This window comes from Notamacropus eugenii, chromosome 1, assembly GCF_028372415.1.
Source record: "Notamacropus eugenii isolate mMacEug1 chromosome 1, mMacEug1.pri_v2, whole genome shotgun sequence".
NCBI classification, from domain to species: Eukaryota; Metazoa; Chordata; class Mammalia; order Diprotodontia; family Macropodidae; genus Notamacropus; species Notamacropus eugenii.
The window spans coordinates 586,620,370-586,640,700 of NC_092872.1; positions in this window are offsets into that span (position 1 = coordinate 586,620,370).

Consider the following 20,331-nt stretch of genomic DNA (forward strand, 5'->3'; position numbering starts at 1 on the left):
TACCCACCAGTCCAACTGGACTTCTTGTTCTTCCTCACTCACAACCTTCCGTTTTCAGTCTCCAGGCCCCTAAATGAGCTGTCACTCATAATTCATTGCAGACCCTCTTTATCTGTGCCCGTTGGAAGTTTTAGTTTCCTTTAAAGCTCAATGAAAAAGCCACCTCCTACATGAATGAGATCTTTTCTGATTGCTTCAGATGACTAGTGTCCCCCTCTGAGTTCCACCTTGTATTTATTTGGTATATACTTTTGGCAGGTCGGTGCTGATGTAGGTAAAGTGTTGGATGTAAAGTCAGGAAAGCATCTTCCTGAGTTCAAATATGGCCTCATACATACACTTACTACCTGTGTGATCCTAGCTATGTCATTTAACCCTTTTTTCCTCACTCTCCCCATCTGTAAAATGAGTTGGAGAAAGAAATGGCAAACCACTCCAGTATCTTTGCTAAGAAAACTCCAAAAGGTTCACAAAGAGTTGGACATGACTGAACCAACTAAAAACTATATCTATATCAATATCTACCTATATACATACATATATACACATATATATATACACACATATACACACCCACCCACAGACACCCACCCACACACACACACACACACACGTTTGGAATTGCCCCTATTAGGTTTTAAGGTCCTTGAGGACAAAGACTGTTTTGCATTTTTTTTAAATCTTGCCTTTGCATCCCCAGCACTTGACACAGAATCTTACATTTCATAGGTACTTAATGTATTTGTTAAAGTAATAATAATTCAATGAGGTGCGCTCCTCAACTCTCTGATTCAGCAACGTTCAGAAGTCGCCATTCTTACGTGTTTTTAGACTTACTGTATCACCCATCACTGGCAAATTTCTTAGCTGGATCTTGCCCCTATTCCCCAGTCAGACCACTAGATATTACAACAATTATTGTGTGGGGTTTGTCCTTCATTCTCAAGGAGGTCTGTGACATCAAGGAAATGATGACCTGACTTGCAGTTGAGTTGGATTTGAGAGAGGGAGGGAAGGCTGTACAAAGTTACCAGCCTCACTTTTTCTGCCTGATCCATCGGGGGTCCAGTGTCCAAATATGGATCAGGATGACTGGAGAATGCCCAGAAGGCAGTGGGAGACCTTGGCCTTTTTAAACTAAGGTCTTTTCAAGTTCTCACTTTGAGTGAGGCAACACCCATTCAGTGAATAGGCCTCTTGATTTTTTTTTTTTTTTATTAACCAGACCATCCTTTGACTCACTTTTTAAAGAGAACCCGAAAATCCCTTAGCTTAAAAAGGCCAGGGTCTCCTACTGCAACCTGGGCCATCTCTAGTTATCCTGATCCATATTTGGATCAGGACTCAGATAGCTCTGAAGGAGAAATTGAGGCTTTGCACAGCCTTCTCTCCTTCAAATCCAATTCAATTGCAAGTCATGTCATCATCTCCTTGATCATAGTCCTCTTTGAGAACAAAGGATAAACCACAACCTGTAAATAGTCTGAGATGACCCAGCTGGTCAGTTGTCTTCTCCTCTCCTGTCCTCTCCTCCTCTCCTGTCTTCTCCTCCTCTCCTCCCCTCCCCTCTCCTCTCCTCTCATATCATGTCCTTACCTAAGGGTGTTCTGACCAAAGGAAGGTCCATTTTGAGGGCCAAAACCTACAGTTAACTTGGGCTTTACTGACTAGATTTCTTTCTCAAAGATCAAGTCTTAAACCCAATTCATTCTGGATCTTGTTGATTGAACAATAGGCCCCTGCTCTGCCCAAGCACCATTAATGACTATTTTGAGAGTCCTCCTGGCTCAGAGTGAAAGCAAATAGCAATTATTTCTCTTTTAGCCAGCAACCCTGAGGGTCTTCCTCTCCCAGTTTGACTTTCTTTTTATTAAAGGGACTATTACAATAATATTAAGAGTAAGAACCTATAGAAATATATTTTCCTTGATATATGTATGTATTTATATAAGCATATCTAGATAGTTGGATAAATGGATAGATTTATTGATAGACAGACAGAGAGAAAAACATATAGTAAATAGTCTTAGTGAAGGAGAATTTGAAACTATTGATTAAAAGGGGTAAATCGGAATGACCTTGATATTTCATTTGTGTATGCTACTCCTAGTTCTCTATTACCTAGAATAATTGAGATTTAACTACACAGATGGAGTCTACCTTTCAGTATTTTATTATTTATTATTTATTCAGCATAATGTATTGCTGTTCTAATGATTCCAGTCTATTTAATTAAAATCCACAATTTTAACTTCCTTTATACAGTCATTAGTGTTTTACCAATATTAATGGGCAACAGCAAAAGCAGAATTTTTTTCTTTCATGCATAAAATATATATATAGAGAGAGATCTTTATAACGATAAAAATTGATGAAACCTCTATTATTCTTTGTGCACTGATTTCAAATAATTGAATTTTAGCCATAACCTATCATTTCCATGGGAGACATTTTATGTTTTATAAATAAATTTGACAAAACAAAATTCTGCTTGTTTACCTCAGATAATATAGCTATTGAGGATTTGGGGTGCAGTGAATGAAGCATGAGCCTTGGAGTCAGGAGGAACTGAGTTCAAATCTGGCCTCAGGCACTTAGTAGCTGTGTGACCCTGGGCAAGTCTCTTAGCCTTATTTGCTTCAGTTTCCTCATCTGTAAAATGATCTGAAGAAGGAAATGACAAACCCCTCCAGTATCTTTGCCAAGAAGACCCAAATGGGTTCACAAAGAGTCAGACATGACTAAGCAACAAAAATTGAGGATTTTTTAATTGTATTTCTCCTGAGGAATGTCCCTCCTTAATATCTTGGATACTTTTGCCCCAGTTTCACTTTTCCATTGTGGAGATTTCTGGATGGAATCACTCCCTGTGCTCATCATTGGTAACACCTAGACTATTCAGGAAGAAATCCAAATGTGAACCCAAGAAATGAATATTAAGTTTCATGTGTCATCTGAGAATGCTTTGGGAAGATTATTGGCAAATTACTTGGTAAATTTTATGTCATTTAGTAACCTAAATCTCTTTATATATAACTTCAGAAGTTCTTTTAAGTTTATTTTCCAGATAAAGAAAATTTACATCATTTCAATCCATTGCCTTGAGAAATGTTTTATATTAAACTAAGTTTAGCAAGCAAAAGAGGTAATGAAACTTTGTCAGGAGTAACCACTGGTGTGATTTATTATATTTTTCTTTACCATAATCAGTCCTTTCCTGAGTTCAAATTCTGCCTCAGGCAATAGCTAGTTGTGTGACCCTGAGCAAATCTTCTAAGTTCTCTCATCCTCAGTTTCTTCATCTGTAAAATGGGAATAATTACAGTCTCTCAGTGTTGTTGTGAGAATCAAATCACATACGTATGTATGTATATAGGTATACACATATATGTATATATGTATGTGTAGGTATATGCATATATAGCTTTACAAATTTTAAAGTACTCTCCAATTATTCATTTACTATTATTGTAATTTACTATGGTCAGGAGTTTTTCTTTCTCTGCTTGATGTATCATGTTTAGAGTATATGTTTGTACCCTCTTGTAGGTGATACCATCTCTTTAATCTAAAAGCTGAACATTCAGCTCGATTTTTTTTGATATGTTAAGATCACAAATACTACATTTTACCTCTCTATTTGTTATTAAATAAGGATCTGAGGACGAAAAGTTTATTTCCAATGAGAGTTTACCACCTTACTTGTCACCTTGCATGATGCTGAGCCTCCTACTTATAATCTGATCCCTAAGGATTGTCTTCCTCCAAATTCCAAGTTTCCTGTAGTTTGGGTACAAGACATTTTGTATCATGTAAAACAGGTCTTTTAGCTAATGATGGACTTAGACATTGTACTGTAGATTTTTGGAGGTGATCACTGGCAGATTTGTGAAATGAAAATAACAATTTGCTGAATGGCCTTTTTGTTCCCTCCCAATCACAGAAACCCAAAAAAGAATCTTATGAGTTCCACATATTCAGTCAGTTAGTAGTCTAAAAAAGCTGTTATCACATGAGGGGCTCAAATTTTATCCAGATCAATTTCTATACAACCAAAACACTGTTCAAAGCCTTTTCCAATGGGAAGACCAAAGTTTTAGAATTTAGCTTACATAACTACCATTCAGATTGTGCCATGCTAATAACTTAAATAATGAACTAATATCTACACATTACAAAATAATTGAGAAAAGAAAATTAGAAATAATAGTTATGTTTACCAAATGATAACCTGACCAGAAGTGAGAGAAGCATACAACATACAGAGAATTTCACTGCATGAGTAGCAGATGGGAACATGTCCTAATCTGACTTTCCACATAATACATAATCTGGGACTTGACACAATATGTAAATACAAGCTAAGTAGCAACTTCTCATGACCTACTCTCACATCACTTTGCCCTTCTTTGGCAAAACTATGATTTATCACCATTTCTTATGCATGAGAAGTACCAAAAGTCATGTGTCACTCAAAAGATGACAGAAAGATCTCATTGGCATGGTAGCCAAGGATTCAGTGCCGTAGATGTAAGGAAGAAGTTGCCATTAGAAATAGGGAACAGCTTGTACAAAATCATAGAGATGGAAGATGAAATGCCAAGCTTTGGAAACTGTTGTTGTTAGTTTGCATTTTTGGATTCTACATTCAATATTCAAAAACCAAGAAATTCCCATGTGACAAAATGTGGGTTGAGTAATATATACAAACGCAACAAGGAAAAGGAGGAAAGGTAGAGCAGGATAGAGTAGTGGATAAAATTCTGGACCAAGGGCTGGGAAGTCCAAGTTCAAATCCTAACTCAAATACTTAAGAGTTATGTGACATTGGGTAAAGGTCACACTTCTCTCTGAAACAGAAGCCCATTGATTTAACAATGGAAATCACCAAATACTTATCTCTAAAGGATTAACATTTTTGAGCACCCAAAGAGCAATGGAGAGACTTAAGGTGGAGTAAGCAGTTTGTAGCATACTAGGAACCAAGAAATGTTCAGAGAATGCAGAATAAAAGACATAAGAAGGATGTGGGACCAGAAAACATAAAGTGGACAGCAGAAGTATGCATTTTTCAGCTATCTGAAGACCATTCATTAAGGCAGACAGGGTTCTGGTTTGTGTTGCAGGTACCATGCTAAGTGAAAAATCACAGTTCCTTATTGTACTGCATTAAATGATTAAAAAGGAACATAAATGCATTGTTTCTAGCTTTGTGATGTAGGGGGTCATATCTAAAATGTGTTTGATGCTGAATCCTTGGTCAGGAAGTTTGTATCTCATTTTTTTGATCCTTGCATAGGTCACATAGTCAGTGTGAACCTATGGTCAAAAATGAGTCAATGAGTAGCACAGCTGGTTTTCAAATCAGGTTTTCCTGAATACCAGTCACATGTTCAGATCACCAGCTAATCTGAATTCATACTGTCTGTCCTGCCACTTTTTCCTGTTTGGCAATCCTGCTAAAGTTTTGCAAACAGGAAGTATGGAAGTTAGAAGCTGATGCAAGGGTTAGAAATAATCAGAAATGTTTTAATATAATACTCAATCCAATAATCCATCCAGTTAATTCTTCAGGTCAGTAACCACCATTGCAAAGACTCTCCTAACAGATTACTGTACTTCCCTGGCAGTAGAAGATGAAGGGGGATCCCCTACAGTTTCAGAGAAACTTAGAAAGACTAGTTATGAACTGAAACAGAATGAAGTAAGCAGAACCAGAATAATATATATGTTAAAAACAACACTGTATAAAAAGCAGTTTCAAAGCCATAAGAGCTCTGATCAGCAAAATGACCAACAGTTATCCCAGATGATTGATGATGAAGCATACTACTCACCTCTTGACAGAGAAGAGTGGACTCAGGATGCAGAATGAGACATTTCTGGACATTGCCAAATCAGGAATTTGTTTTATTTTACTATGCACTTCTGTTTCGAGTTTGGGTTTTTTTTCCTTTTTTAAATTTTTTTCCCCAAGAGGGAGGTAGGAACAAGAAGAAATGAATTTTTGTTAATTTAAAAAACAATTAAGGGGATAAGCCCTGAGTTTTGATTCTGTACTCTCCCAATCCCTAATTGTTGAGAAGCATCCAGCAGCTCCTTACATCCCCAAGTGAGTCTGTTTCCCTATAAGCTGCAGACTCTGCACCAGCCTAGTTGCACCACTGATTTTTAGTGTTACTGTTGAAATGTGCATACCTAAGCAAATTCCCCATTGTTCATCTGAGAAGTAATAAAGTCGAATCAACTAATAGCCTTTTAGAAAGATACACATGCAGCACTTTTGCCTTAATGTCCATCAAACATTGTATAGCTTATTCACCAACTTCTCTGGCTTAATCTCCACTGTCTCTGAACTCCTCTAGCACTCCCTGAGACATTTAATTATCTGCTGCCTCTTACTGTCGCTCAACTTCTTCTGCCTTGCAATTTATCTAGACTCTGCCCCTACTCCCAGCACTTAACAAAGAGTTTTGTTCCTAGTGGACTTGCATGAGATTAAAGGGGGTGTGCACCCCTTCCAGCAAACCTCTCAAGAATGAATCAGATCTTAACTAAACATAGGTAACAATCTGCTTTCAGAATTAATCAACAAGGAGAAGAAGCCAAATGCATCCAAGCTATCACCTGCAGTGTGGAGAGGAGATATTAAGGGCTTGTGAGAATATGACTCCATGTACTCAAAGCTGTATAAAATCCTGCCTCACTCCCGAGGATAGGAAAGTCATTTTTAGGACTTTAATTTAAATTATCAACTCCTGATCAAAATGTAACATACTGTCAACAGCATGGCACAGAATAGCTCCAAGAACTGGACCCCAGCAGACAGAAATGACAAGCTTCCACACACCTACCCACCCCACTCCCCTGGCACATACTTCAGGAATCACCTGCAGCAAGCTTAGGATTCTGGCTAAGGATTTTCTGCAGATGTCAGATGTCAATACAGAGAATGCACAATTACATGAGATGAGGCACAGTAGTACAGGTAAATGTCCATCAGCAGTTAAATGCTGAGCTCAACTGACTGCTTTCCTTGGAATTTAAATTCAAATTTCAGTTTGTATTCTGGAACTTAAAGAGAGTAATGTGTATCAGACTGATTGCATCTCCCTTTCTCTATTAGCCTCACCACTCCCCTGACAAAGATTCACTGGAGTTGAAGGTGAAAGAGTCAGCTTTTATGACTTCAGGCGCTGAGATCAGACAGAATTGGTCTTCCCATGTCTGTTGGTTTCCTCCAGATTTGTATCATGAACTACTTGCACACATTGAATGAGTTTATCTGTTCAGAGATCATTTCTGTGCCTTCTGAGACTAGTCAGTTATTCCACATGCCAATTGTGCCAGGATCTAAAGTATATGCTTTATTATATTTAGCGCTTTATCTGGAACCTTACCCTATGTTCTAAACAATATGATGGAATCTACTACTACTCTCCCATTCCTGCTGTCTCTTCCCCATTTCACTTGGTAATCTCATCACCTCCCATAGATTGAATTACCATCTCCATTCTTTGCATCTCCAACAACCTTTCAGATATCTTGAAATGGATGATCAGTAGACATCTTAAACTCTATATGTCAGAAACAGAAGTCCTTATCTTCCTATCTTCCCTGTTACTATAAAGGTGAACATCATCCTTCCTGTCCCTCAGACTAACAATAGAGTTCTGGATTCCTCACAATCTGTCGCCCCCCATATCCAATTTTGCCAAGGTCTCTTTTCTTCATTTTTGCAACATCTCGCTAATATGCTCCCTTCTCTCTTCTGACACTGCCATCACTTTAGTGCAGGCCCCTCATCTCTTCAAGCCTGAACTATTACAAGTCTGCTAGTGGGTCTGCTAGTGGGTTCAAGTCTTTCCCCATTCAAATTCATTCAGTCTCTAAAGAGATTTTCTAATACAGGTCTGTTAATGCCATCTTTCTACTCGGTAAACTCTGGTGGTTTTCTATTGCTTCCAAGATAAAAAGAAAATGCTCTGTTTGGTATTCAAAATCCTTTATAACCTATCCCCCTCTTATTTTCCCATTCTCTTTTGACCTATTGCTAACATGTACTTTTTAATCCAGTGACACTGACCTCCTGCTGTTCCACTAACAAGATACTGGATCGCTTACTTCCAGGCATTTTTGCTAGCTATTCCCCATGCCTAGAATGTCCTGCCTTCCTCATTTCAGCCTACTGGCTTCCCTTGTTTCCTGCAGGTCCCAACTACAATCCCATCTTCTGTTTTCCCAGTTTTTATGAATTACAATGACTTCCTTCTGTTGATTATTTCCTATTTATCCTGTCTATAGCTAGCTTTGTATGTATTTGTTTGCATATGGTCTCCTCTACTAGATCGTAAGCTCCTTAAGGGCAGAAACTGTTCTTACCTCTTTTTATATCCTCAGTACTCAGCACTTTGCCTGTTATTGTAAGTGATTAATAAATATCTATTGAAAGGGTAGCTGGATGGCACAGTGGATAGAGTACTGGGCCTGGAGTCAAAAAGATTCATCTTCCTGAGTTCAAATCTGGTCCCAGATACTTACTAGTTGTGTGACCCTGTTTTGCTTATTTCTTCTTCTGAAAAGTGAGCTGGAGAAAGAAAGGGCAAATTACTCTAGCATCTTTCCCAAGAAAACTATAAAATAAAGTCAAGAATCAGACATGACTGAAAATCGGCTGAACAAAGACTGATAGTTCAGGTTCACAGTACCTCTCTCCTGGATTATTGCAGTGTTCTTCTAATTGATCTCCTTGCTTCTCATCTTTTCCCTCTTTAATTCACTGTCCACATAGCTACAACACTGATATTCCTAAAATACAGTTCTGACCACGTCACTCCACTGTTTATAAATCTTCTTTAAATCATATTTTATTTTTTCCAGTTACATGTAAAAATCATTTTCATCATTCATTTTTTTACAAGATTCTGAGTTGCAATTTTTTCTCCCTCCCATCCCCCAAATGGCAAGAAATCTCATACAGGTTATACATGTGCAATTGTGTGAAAATGTTACCACATTAGTCAAGTTGTGAAAGAACAAAAAGGAAAAATCACAAAACAAAACAAAAAATGAAAAAAAGCATGCTTCGATCTGCATTCAGATTCCATAGTTGTTTTTTCCTCTGGATGTGGATAGCATTTTCTATAATGAGTCTTGTGGAATTATTCTTAGATAATTGTATTGCTGAAAAGAGCTAAGTTCATCAGAGTTGATCACCTCACAATGTTGCCGTTACTGTGTACAATGTTCTCCTTTTCTTTCAGAAAAACCTGGGAAGACTTACATGAATTGATGCTGAGTGAAGTGAGCAGAACCAGGAAAACATTGAACACAGTAACAGCAACATTGTGCAATAATTAATTTTGATAAACTTTTCTCAGCAGTACAATGATCTAAGACAATTCCAAAAGATTTGTGATGGAAAATGCTTTCCTCATCCAGAGAAAGAACTATGGAGTCTGAATGCAGATTGAAGCACTTATTTTTTTGTTTTTTCTTTCTCATACTTTTTTCCCTTTTGTTCTGATTCTTCTTTTACAACCCAACTAATGTGGAAATATATGTAACATGATTGTACATGTATAAACTGTATCAGATTGCTTCCTGTCTTGGAATGCAAGGAGCAAGGGAGAAAGGGAGAAAAATTTGAAACTCAAAACATTACAAAAAATGAATGTTGAAAACTATTTTTATATGTAATTGCAAAAAATACTATTAAATGCAAAAAAAAATTGTTTCCCATCTTTCTGCTTTTCTTCTAATCTTGGTTGCATTGGTTTTGCATTGCAAACCTTTTAATTTAATGTAATCAGAATGATCCATTTTGCATTTCCTAATGTTCTCTACCTTGTTTGTCATAAATTCTTCCTTTCTCCATAAATCCAACAGATAAACTATTCCTTGTTTTTTTTTAAATTATTGGGATAAAAAGTATTAAATAATGATGAAAAGAGGCACTTCTTTCTCTGATACTGGAGGGAAACAGGAGAAAATATGTGAGTACAATGTCTTATGCATACCAGTTCCATGGCAAGTAGTTTGGAAAAGCAATGCTCTCTTCCTACAATTCACTTCAATTGAATTTAATCATGACTTATTAAGAGATACACTACTTGTAAGGTACTGTGCTAGAAAAGACAAAGAAGAAACAGAACTTACAAAGAATACTAAAAAAAAGATTTACCAAGTAATTTTAATGGAGAAACAGTACACCAACTGGGGATGGGAGTGGGGTGTCAGGAAGAGTTTCAAGTAGGAGATAACACCTGAATTGTGCTTCGAAGGAAATTAGGTCTTCCAAAGTGCCTCTTTTCTTTGTTATTTAATACTTATTTATTCCAATTACATGTAAAAACATTCACTTTTTACAATTTGGAGTTCCAAATTCTCTGTCTCCCTCCTTTCCCTAACCATTTACTGAGTTCTAAATTCTCCCTTATCCTCCTCCTTCCTCGTTGAGAAAGCAAGCATTTTGTTATAGGTTACACACTTGCAGTCATGCAAAACATATTTCTACATTAGTCATATTGTGATAGAAAACACAAACCAAAACAAAAACACTCAAGAACAAAAGTTTGAAAAACTGTGTTTTGATCTGCATTCCGACTCCATCAGTTCTTTCTCTGGAGGTGCACAGCATTTTTCATAAGTTCTCTGGAATTGTCGTAGATCATTGTATTGTGGAGAATAGCCAAATCATTTGCAGTTGATCATTATACAATGCTGCAGTTATTGTGTACAATGTTTTCTTGGTTCTGCTCAGTTCATGTAAGTCTTTACAGGTTATGCTGAAAGCATCTTGCTCATCATTTTTTATAGAACAGTAGTATACTATATATACTACAACTTATTCCGTCATTCCCCTATTGATGGGCATCCCCTTAATTTCCAATTCTTTACCACTGCTAAAATAGCTACTAGAAATATTTTTGTGCAAATAAGTCACTTTCCCTTTTTTTAATGTCTCTGAGGTATAGACATAGAGGTAGTATTGCTGGATCATAGAGTATGCATGGTTTTACAGCCCTTTGAACACACTTCCAAATTGCCCTTCAAAATGGTTGAATCAATTCTCAAATCCAGGCCCAATGTATTAGTGTCTTAATTGTCCCACATTCCTTCCATTGTTTGTCACTTTTCTGTCATGTTAGTAAATCTGATCAGTAGATCAGATTTGTTTTTTATTTTTATTTCTCTAATCAATAGTGATTTAGGGTATTTTTTCATGATTATAGATAGCTTTGATTACTTTTGTCTGAAAACTGCCTGTTCTTATCCTTTGACCATTTATCAGTTGTGGAATGGCTCTTATTTTTTGAGCCCTTTATCAAAGAAACTTGCTTGTGAATTTTTTTTCACAGTTTTGATTACTAACTTTATGTCCCTCCATCCTGTTTTCCCCTATTTATCCTACTCTCTCCTTTCACCCTGTCAATGCTCAAAATTCTTTTCCTTCTGACTACTGCCTCACCAAATTTGCTCTCCCTTCTATCAGCCCCCCACTCCCTTCCCTTATCCTCTTTCTCTCCTACTTTCCTATTGGGGAAATTAGATTTCTACATCTAAATAGGTATATATGTTACTCTCTCTTTGAGCCAGTTCTGATGAAAGTAAGGTCCATGAACTCCCCCCCCCCACCCCATATTCCCTTCCACTATAAAAGCTGTTTTGTGTCTCTTCTATGTGAGATAATTTACCCCATACTACTTCTACCTTTCCCCTTCACCTAGTGGACTTTTCTTTCTTACCCCTTAATTTTTTTAAGATTATCATTCCAACATATTCAACTCATGTCCATACTTTCTATCTATGTATACTCCTTGTAAATGCCCTAATAATAAAAAAAAATGTTATTAGGAGTTGCAAGTATCATCTCCCCAGGTAGGAACATAAACAGTTTAACCTTATTGAATCCCTTAAAATTTCTCTTTCCTGTTTACCTTTTTATACTTCTTGAGTCTTGTATTTGAAAGTCAAATCTTCTATTAAGGCCTGGTCTCTTCATCAGGAATACTTGAACATCTTTATTTCATTGAATATCCATTTTTTCCCCTGAAAGACTATACACAGTTATGTTGGGCAGGTAATTCTTGGTTGTAATCCTAGCTCATTTGCCCTCCAGAATGTTAGATTCTAAGTCGTTTGATGGTTTAATATAAAAGTTGCTGTATCTTGTATTATTCTGACTGTGGTTCTAAAATACTGGAATTGTTTCTTTATGTCTGCTTGCATATTTTCTCATTGACCCAGGAGCTCTAGATTTTGAGTATAATATTCCTGGGAGTTTTCACTTTTAGATCTCTTTCAGGAAGTGATCAATGGATTCTTTTGATTTTTATTTTCCCTCTGGTCCTAGAATGTGGGGGTAGTTTTCCTTGATAATTTCTTGAAAGGTGATGTCTAGGCTCTTTTTATTCAATTGTGAATTTCCAATAATTTTTAATTTCTCTCTCCTGGATCCATTTTCTAGGTCAGTTGTTTTTCCAAAGAGATATTTCACATTTCTTCTTTTTAATTTTTTTTTTTATTGCTTCTTAATGTCTCATGGATTCATTAACTTCCACTTGCTGAATTCTAATTTTTAAGGAACTGTTTCTTCATTTTTCATTTGACCAGATCTATTTTGTAAGAACTTCTTTTTTTCATTTAATTTTGTGCCTCTTTTTCATTTGGCCAATTCTGCTTTTTAAGAAATTTTTCTCTTTATTGAATTTTTGTGCCTCTTTTACCATTTCATCCATTCTGTTTTTAAGGTGTTATTTTTTTAGTTTTTCTGTACCTTTTTTGTACCTCCTTGCATCATTCTCATTTTTCCCTTAATTTTTTCTCTACCTCTCTTATTTGAGTTTTAAAATCTTTTTTGAGCTCTTCTAGGAATTCTTTTTTGGGTCTGAGGCCAATTCACATTTTTCTGTCTCTTGACTTTTAACTTTATATTAAAGTTGAACTCTGCTCCTGTAGTAGATAGGGTACTGTGCCAAACTTCAGGGTTTTTTGTGCAGCTATTTTCAGAACTAATTCTGGGTATTCTGTAAGCTTTCAGTTCTTCTGAGGTGGTATGATCTAAGGAGAGATGTATTTACTATTCTTCTCACCTTTACTCTAGTCTATGAGTGACCACAAGCACTCTTTTCTACCTTGGAACTGTGGCCAAGGTCTCTACTCTCTTCTGGCCACAAGCTCTGGTGTGCTAGTGCTCCTCCTTGCCTTGGATCCTGCGAAATTCCCTTTTCACCTGTTATCTGACCTCCTTACCATTGGTGTGCTAAGAATTCTGGAAGCAGCCCTGCCACAATTGATTTAGTTGCCCCAGAGGCCTGCAGCTGTTTGGCTGTGGTATGACCTGTGCCTGGTGCTGGACTGTGTTCCACTCTCATATAGTTGCAACAGACCTTGCTTGTCTGTCTTCTAAGTTGTCTTAGGCTGGAATATTGTTTTACCTCATCTTTTTATGGATTCTGTGACTCCAGAATTTGTTTTGAGGCATTATTTAAAGTTATTTAAAGGAGAATTTTAGAGAACTCAGTTGCTCCCTTTTCTCCACCATCTTGGCTCTTCATCTCACTCCCCACCCCCTTCTTTGTTAAAGCTAACCTCTTCCACCTATGCCTTGATACCATTCCTTCCCATTTTTTCCAAAATGTTGCTCAGTCATCTCACTTTCATAAATATTCTGTCTTCCTAGTAAAATTCTTTACTCCCAGTCTAAAAAGATACTCATCTCTTCTACCCTTAAAAATGAGCAAACAAACCATTCCTTTGACACTACCATGGCTTCAAGTTATCACCTTACCTTTCCTCCCCTCACTGACAAACTTGTAGAAAGGATAGCCTATACCTGTTGCTATCACTTCATCACTACCTTTTCATTGCTCAATGCCCTGTAATCTGACATCTGTCTGAAATGGAGATGGATATCACTAATAACCTCTATGTAGCCCAATCTAATAGCTTTTCTTTTTCTACTTTCCTCCTAAACCCTCTGTAGATTTAATACTATAAACCTCATCCACCTGCACAATGTCATTTCCATTATTTTCTAAGACTATACTTTCAGAATTCTCTTACTTCTCTGGTTACTCCTTCTCTGCCTTTTTTACTAAAGGTTCATTTCCCCTACCTCCCCTTCAAAAAGCAGTGTCTCTCAAGGTTCGGTCCTTTATCCTCCACTCCTACTATGTTCCCTCCCACCTATTCTAATATCTTCAATTGGTACCTCTAAACAGATGACTCCCAGATCAATAATTCTGTCCCCCAGTCTTTTGCTAGAGATTCAGTCTAACATTTCTAATTTCTTGTTAGTTATCTCCAGATGTCCTGCCAGCACCTCAGACTTAACATATTAACAAACACAATGGCTAAATTCATCACCTTCACCATTCCTGCTCTTTATATAAAACTTTCCTCTTTCTATAGATGACAGTCTTCTCAATTGATCAGACTCTGCTCCTTACCTCAAAGGGTTTTGTTTCTGACTTTTTCTCCTGTTCACCCATATCCAAAGTAGTTACCAGGGTCTTTCAATTTTATTACCAGTATCTCTCCTATCTGTCTCTTCCTCTTCCTGACTCAGCAACCATAGTAATTTAGAACCTTATCTCTTCTTAGCTAAACTAGCCTCCCAATTGGTTTTTCTGATTCCATCCATCCCTTGTCTAATACAGTCTCCACAGCTGCCTACATAATGAATAAAGGAAAAATGATGTATTAAATGTTTACAATATGTAAAATACATGGCGATGATGATGATGATGATATTACTAATGAGCAACTCTGTTGACATAACAGGAAGAGTACTGGTTTGAAATCAAAAGGCCTGAGTTCAAGATGAAGACCTGCTATATATAGTCACTGAGCAAGTCACTTCACCCCTTTGTGCCTCGGTTTCCTAATCTGTAAATTAAGTCAAAAAAGCATTCTAAGAACCTACTAATTTCTGCGCAGCATGCTAAACACTGGGAATACAAAAGCAACCACCAAGGTCTCTCCCAGCTTTAGCATTCTATTCTGTTCCATTATATCCCTCCCCTATTGAAAAACCTTTAATTAAGCACTTCCTATGTGCAAGATAACATGATATCAACTTGGATATAAAGAGGAAAAATACCTCTGTGCTATCAAGTATCTTATTTGAAGGGCAAGAGCAATACAACAGGTATACAAAGATAAGTACATATAAGGTGATTAGAAAAGGGAGAAACAATTAACAGCTAGGGGGATAAAAGAAGGTTTTGTGTAGAAGGTGCCTCTCTGTGGAGCCTTGAAAGACAATAAGGATCCTAAGAGGTTAAGACAATGAAAGAGTTCCTTCAGGGCTGGGGGATAGACTATAATATGTGAAGGCAGGATGTGGAATTCTGAGTATGTGGAGTCTGATTGGGGGGGAGAGTGTATGAAGAGGGATTATCTATGGAATATTGTATAAATTCCTTAGCCTGATATTCTGGGGCCTTCACAACCTACCTTCAAATACTTTCCCAACCTTACCTAATTCTCCCCTCTCATGTACTTGGTTTCAACTAAACAGAACATTCCTCATTCCATTCTCATCTTATACTATCCCACCCCTGGACCGAAAATGGATTCTCCTGCTGCCTGTGTCTGACTTTCCAAATCCCCACCCTTTCAAGGTCTGATTACTTTTACTTCATTGTCTCAGTTGTGAGAATCAAAAGTGACAGCACATGTAAGGCACTTTGTAATCCTCAAAGCACTTTATAAATGTTAGCATTAGTGTTATCATTAATTTCACACCAAAGTTCCTTCTAGATCAAATTTTGTAATATTCGGTGGTCCTAGAACTGTCTAAGAATGAAGTTTGCACCTTCAAAAACATACCATTTAAATTTTTCTCATGTTTTTAAACATCTTTCTGTCAGTCTCAGGGGCCCCTGAGTCAAATGCATAAGTATAATTACTTAAATTAAAATATACTGTCTTTACAAAACCAAATTCAGTAGAAATGGATCAAACGTCATATTTTTATATAATATAGCCAAGCAAGATTTAAAAATTCAGACCAAAAACATGTCCCATATTTCAGAATTGATTGGAGTACCCACTACAGGCTGGAGATTACCACTCTCTTAGAGGTTTGACAAAAATAGCTACAAGACTTCTGCAGCTACCTACCAATTACTGCATTTCTTCAGGCAACTTCATATTGTCAGTCTCTTTCATTTTAGTCCATGGCATTGAATGAAGGACCAATTTGAAAACATGAATACAGATACCAATGCTCACTGGTGGGAAACTCTGTACCTGTACTACAGTAATACTGAGCATCTAAAAGACTTTTCAAAAACATCTCTGAGAATCTGAATAGCCTGATTGCTATGAAATTATTCTGACCTGGGAATATGAATAAATCCCTGGGACTTTTCAAATTCTATGCAGGCAAAGTACAAGAGAGATATTTCACAAGCCCTTGATTCACTGCCTTTCAAGATATCCCCTTTTCAATAAATAGAAGTCATTTTGATCTACAACATGGATTTTTCTTTTATAAATGAGGAAAATGAATGCCCCATCACTGGCCATACTTGGATACTCAAGGACTGAAATATACGATATTCCCATGAACATGCACTGCCGCTTTGTAGATGATACATTCAGGATCTTTGGCCCATGTGAATCTGTGACCATCAATCAGTCTTTCACCTTGGGCTGCTGAGTTTGAAAGAGTCATACTACCTCTCATCTTCTTTGGTTTTTCAACTACAGAAAATAAATCTGAGTTGTTTCAACTAAAATGACAGAAATCCCAAAGTTTCCATTAGCAGAGAAAGTTTGCTGAGTAAGAAATTAATCTTCCATTCACTATTGGTTAAGTAGCATTTTATTGAGAGATACACCAGTTCAATTAGTATTTATTCCTCCAAATCCCACCACAGAACAAAATTTCACAAAACCTACAAAGACCACCACCCTGTGGTGAAAGTTATTTGCTGTCTTGTGCATATAGATAAACTCTAGTAAAAGTATTTGAATACTAACACAGGGAGGGAAGGAAGAACACCCTTTGGGGGAAAGTGGCATAATGTTATTTTTATTCTATTTTGCATTATGAACTTAAACATTAACATGAACATTTAAGAAGAAGAAAAATGATTGTAAATGAAACTATTACATACAATTCAGTTTTTTTAAGTATATATTATATATATAATAACAGCAAGACATTCCTTATTTACAATGCCCCCTTATGAACTCCTTTTGCTCTCATATATTTTTTAAATGTTTCCTTCATTCTTTTCTCTTTTTTTCTTTTTGTATAAGTGCAACTATAAACAAACTCTCATTCTCACTGCCAATCATAACAGAACTAATTTTACCCAATATCCATAACTGAAAATGTATACCTTATTTTTCATCTCCAATATATGACCAGTCTTCAAAGAAACGTGAAGCATGTTTCATCATCGGTCTTCTGAGGTCATGATTGTTCATTGCTTTAATCAAAGTTATTGTCTTTCAGAGTTATTTTCCTTTATTATGGTCATTATACCAGTTGTTTTTCTGTTTCTGCCCACTTCACTTTTTATCAGTTCATAGAAGACCTTTGTAAGAACCACTGCTTATAGCACAATAATATTCCATTTCATTCATACAGCATAATTTATTTAGCTCTTCTCCAGTTGATGAACATCCACTTTGTTTTCAAGTTCTTGGAGCCACAAAAATTGCTGATATTCGTATGGGTCCTTTGACCTCTTTGAAATATATGTCTATAGTGGTTTGTCTTAGTCAAAGGGATAAACAATTTCAAGACTTTGGAGATACAGTTCAAATTGGTTTCCAGAATTATTGGATCAATTCAGAGATCCACCAACAGTATATTTATGTTCCTCTCCTCCAACAGATCTTCCAGTAATTATCTTTTTTAGTTTCTTACCCTAATTTCCATTCTGGTAGACATGAGGTAGAATCTCTTATTTGCTTCCTTTTGCATTTCTCCCATGATTAGTGATTTAGAGTATCTTTTTTCATGTGTTTGTTGATAATTTACATTTCTTTTTCTTTTTGAAAACCACCTCTTCATATCCTTTGATCTTCCATCTTTAAGCATTATTTTAGTTCTTGTATCATTTCCCTACTACACACTGGATCTCCTCATTATACACAAGTGTCCTACTTCCTTAATCAAATCTTCTGACATATCTGACCATACCCTCCTATCATTCAATCTTTTTCCGTGCTCTCTTTTTTTAAACATATTTTTTTTATTCTCCCATCCCTCCCATCTAAGTAGTTACTCAAACCATGATCACTACTCTGACTTCCCTTTCTTCCATCTGCATTCTTAAGTCTATAGTTATCAAATTTAACTTCTCACGATCTCTGCTCTTGAACCCTTTTCCTCTTGTCCTATAGCTACACAGATCACTTGCCAAACCTCAGCCTTGGATTACTCCACCAAGTGCCTCCTCAGCTTCTACTCACATGCTACTGAACAGAGTTAAAGGAAGTCACAAAATCATGTAGACTGGATACATTACAAATTTGTGTTATCTAACTTCAACTGAAAGTTGAAGCACTCACTCCAGCATGAAAATCTTTTTTATTCCACCATAAGTCATTCCCCATCTTGTTCCCCACAGAGACTCTTTGAAACCTCTTTTCTCCACAAGCCTCCCATACCTCTCTCACTCTCCCAGTTAAGAACCCCCTCTTACTGTACTGTGAAAACTGAGTCCAGCCATCATGAGCACCCCTTTTCTTCTTATTTTCATGTCAAAACCCCTTGATGTTATCTTTAATGTATTTCTCTGATAATAAGGTGAATTTTTTTCTTTCCAAACAAGTCTTTCTGTATAAGCCCTTCATTACATCTGCTCCCACTTTCTCCAGCAGATTGCAGACTCACTCATGCCCTTCCCTTTTAATGGTCTACCTTTCCTTATCTATTTGTTCCTTCCCGACAGTTTCCTAACTTGACCAATTTCAATCTTTCCTAAAAACAACTTCACTAGTTCTTATCATCCTCTCAAGCCACAATTCCTTATGTCTTCTTTCTTTCTCAGCCCACATATAGAAAAATGATCTACACTCATTTCCTACATTTTCTTTCTTCTCACTCACTCCTTAAGCTTTACAATCTGACTTCTGACCATCTGAGGGTCTTTTCTGAATCTTCATCCTTCTTGACCTCTCTACTGCATCTGATAGTGTTGACTTTCTCTCCTCCTAGATATTTTCTCTTCCTTTGGTTTTCATGGCACTGCTTGCTATGAGTTGTTCTCCCACCTCCTTGACCATGCTCTCTCAGTCTCCTCAGTAAGCTTATCATCCATATCATGCACCCAGTGACAAATGTTTCCTACAGTACAAGGGCTTCTTCTCTTCTCTCTCTACACTCTTTCTTTTGGTGACTTTGTCAGATTCCATAAGTCTTTTTGTGAGTCAAAATCTATAATCTAGTTCCAATCTGTCTCCTGAGATTCATTTACACATCACCTACTACCTATTGGACTAGCTGGATATCCCGAAGATATCTTAAACTCAACATGTCCAAAGGAGAACTAGTTGTATTGCCCCCTACAAAGACATCCCTTTATCAAACTTCAGTATTTCTGTCAAAAATATTATTCAAGTTTCTAACTTCAGTCTTATCCTTGAGTCCTCACTCACCCTCACTATGCATATGGTCAGTTGCCAAATCTTGGAATTTCTGCTTCTATAATATCTCTGACCCTACACTCTTTCTACTCATGTAGTTAGCATCCTAGTTGAAGCCCTCATCACCTCTCACCTAAATTATTGCAATGGCTGCCTGATATGTTTTCTTCCTCTGTCCCCACTTTGCCCTCTCTCTCTCTCTCTCTCTCTCTCTCTCTCTCTCTCTCTCTCTCTCTCTCTCTGTCTCTCTCTGTCTCTCTCTGTCTGTCTCTGTCTCTGTCTCTGTCTGTCTGTCTGTCTGTCTGTCTGTCTGTCTGTCTCTCTCTCTCTCTCTCTCTCTCTCTCTCTCTCTGTCTCTCTTTCTCTGTTTTTGAATGAGGCAATTGGGGTTAAGTGACTTGCCTAGGGTCACACAGCTGGTGTGCATTAAGTGTCTGAGACCACAGTTCAGCTCAGGTCTTCCTAACTCCATGGTCAGTGCTCTATCTCCTGTGCCACCTAGCTGCCCCTCTCCATTCTAATCCTAAACAATTTTCCTTAGGCACAACTCTGCCACATCACTCTCTTACATAATAAATTCCAGTAACTCTCTAATATCTTTAGGAAAACTATGAACTATTCTGTTCAGTCTTTAAAGTCTCCTAAAAGTCTGGCCCAATCTATCTTTGCAAACTCATTCTGCCTTATTCTTCTTCCTGTACTCTATGGTCCAAT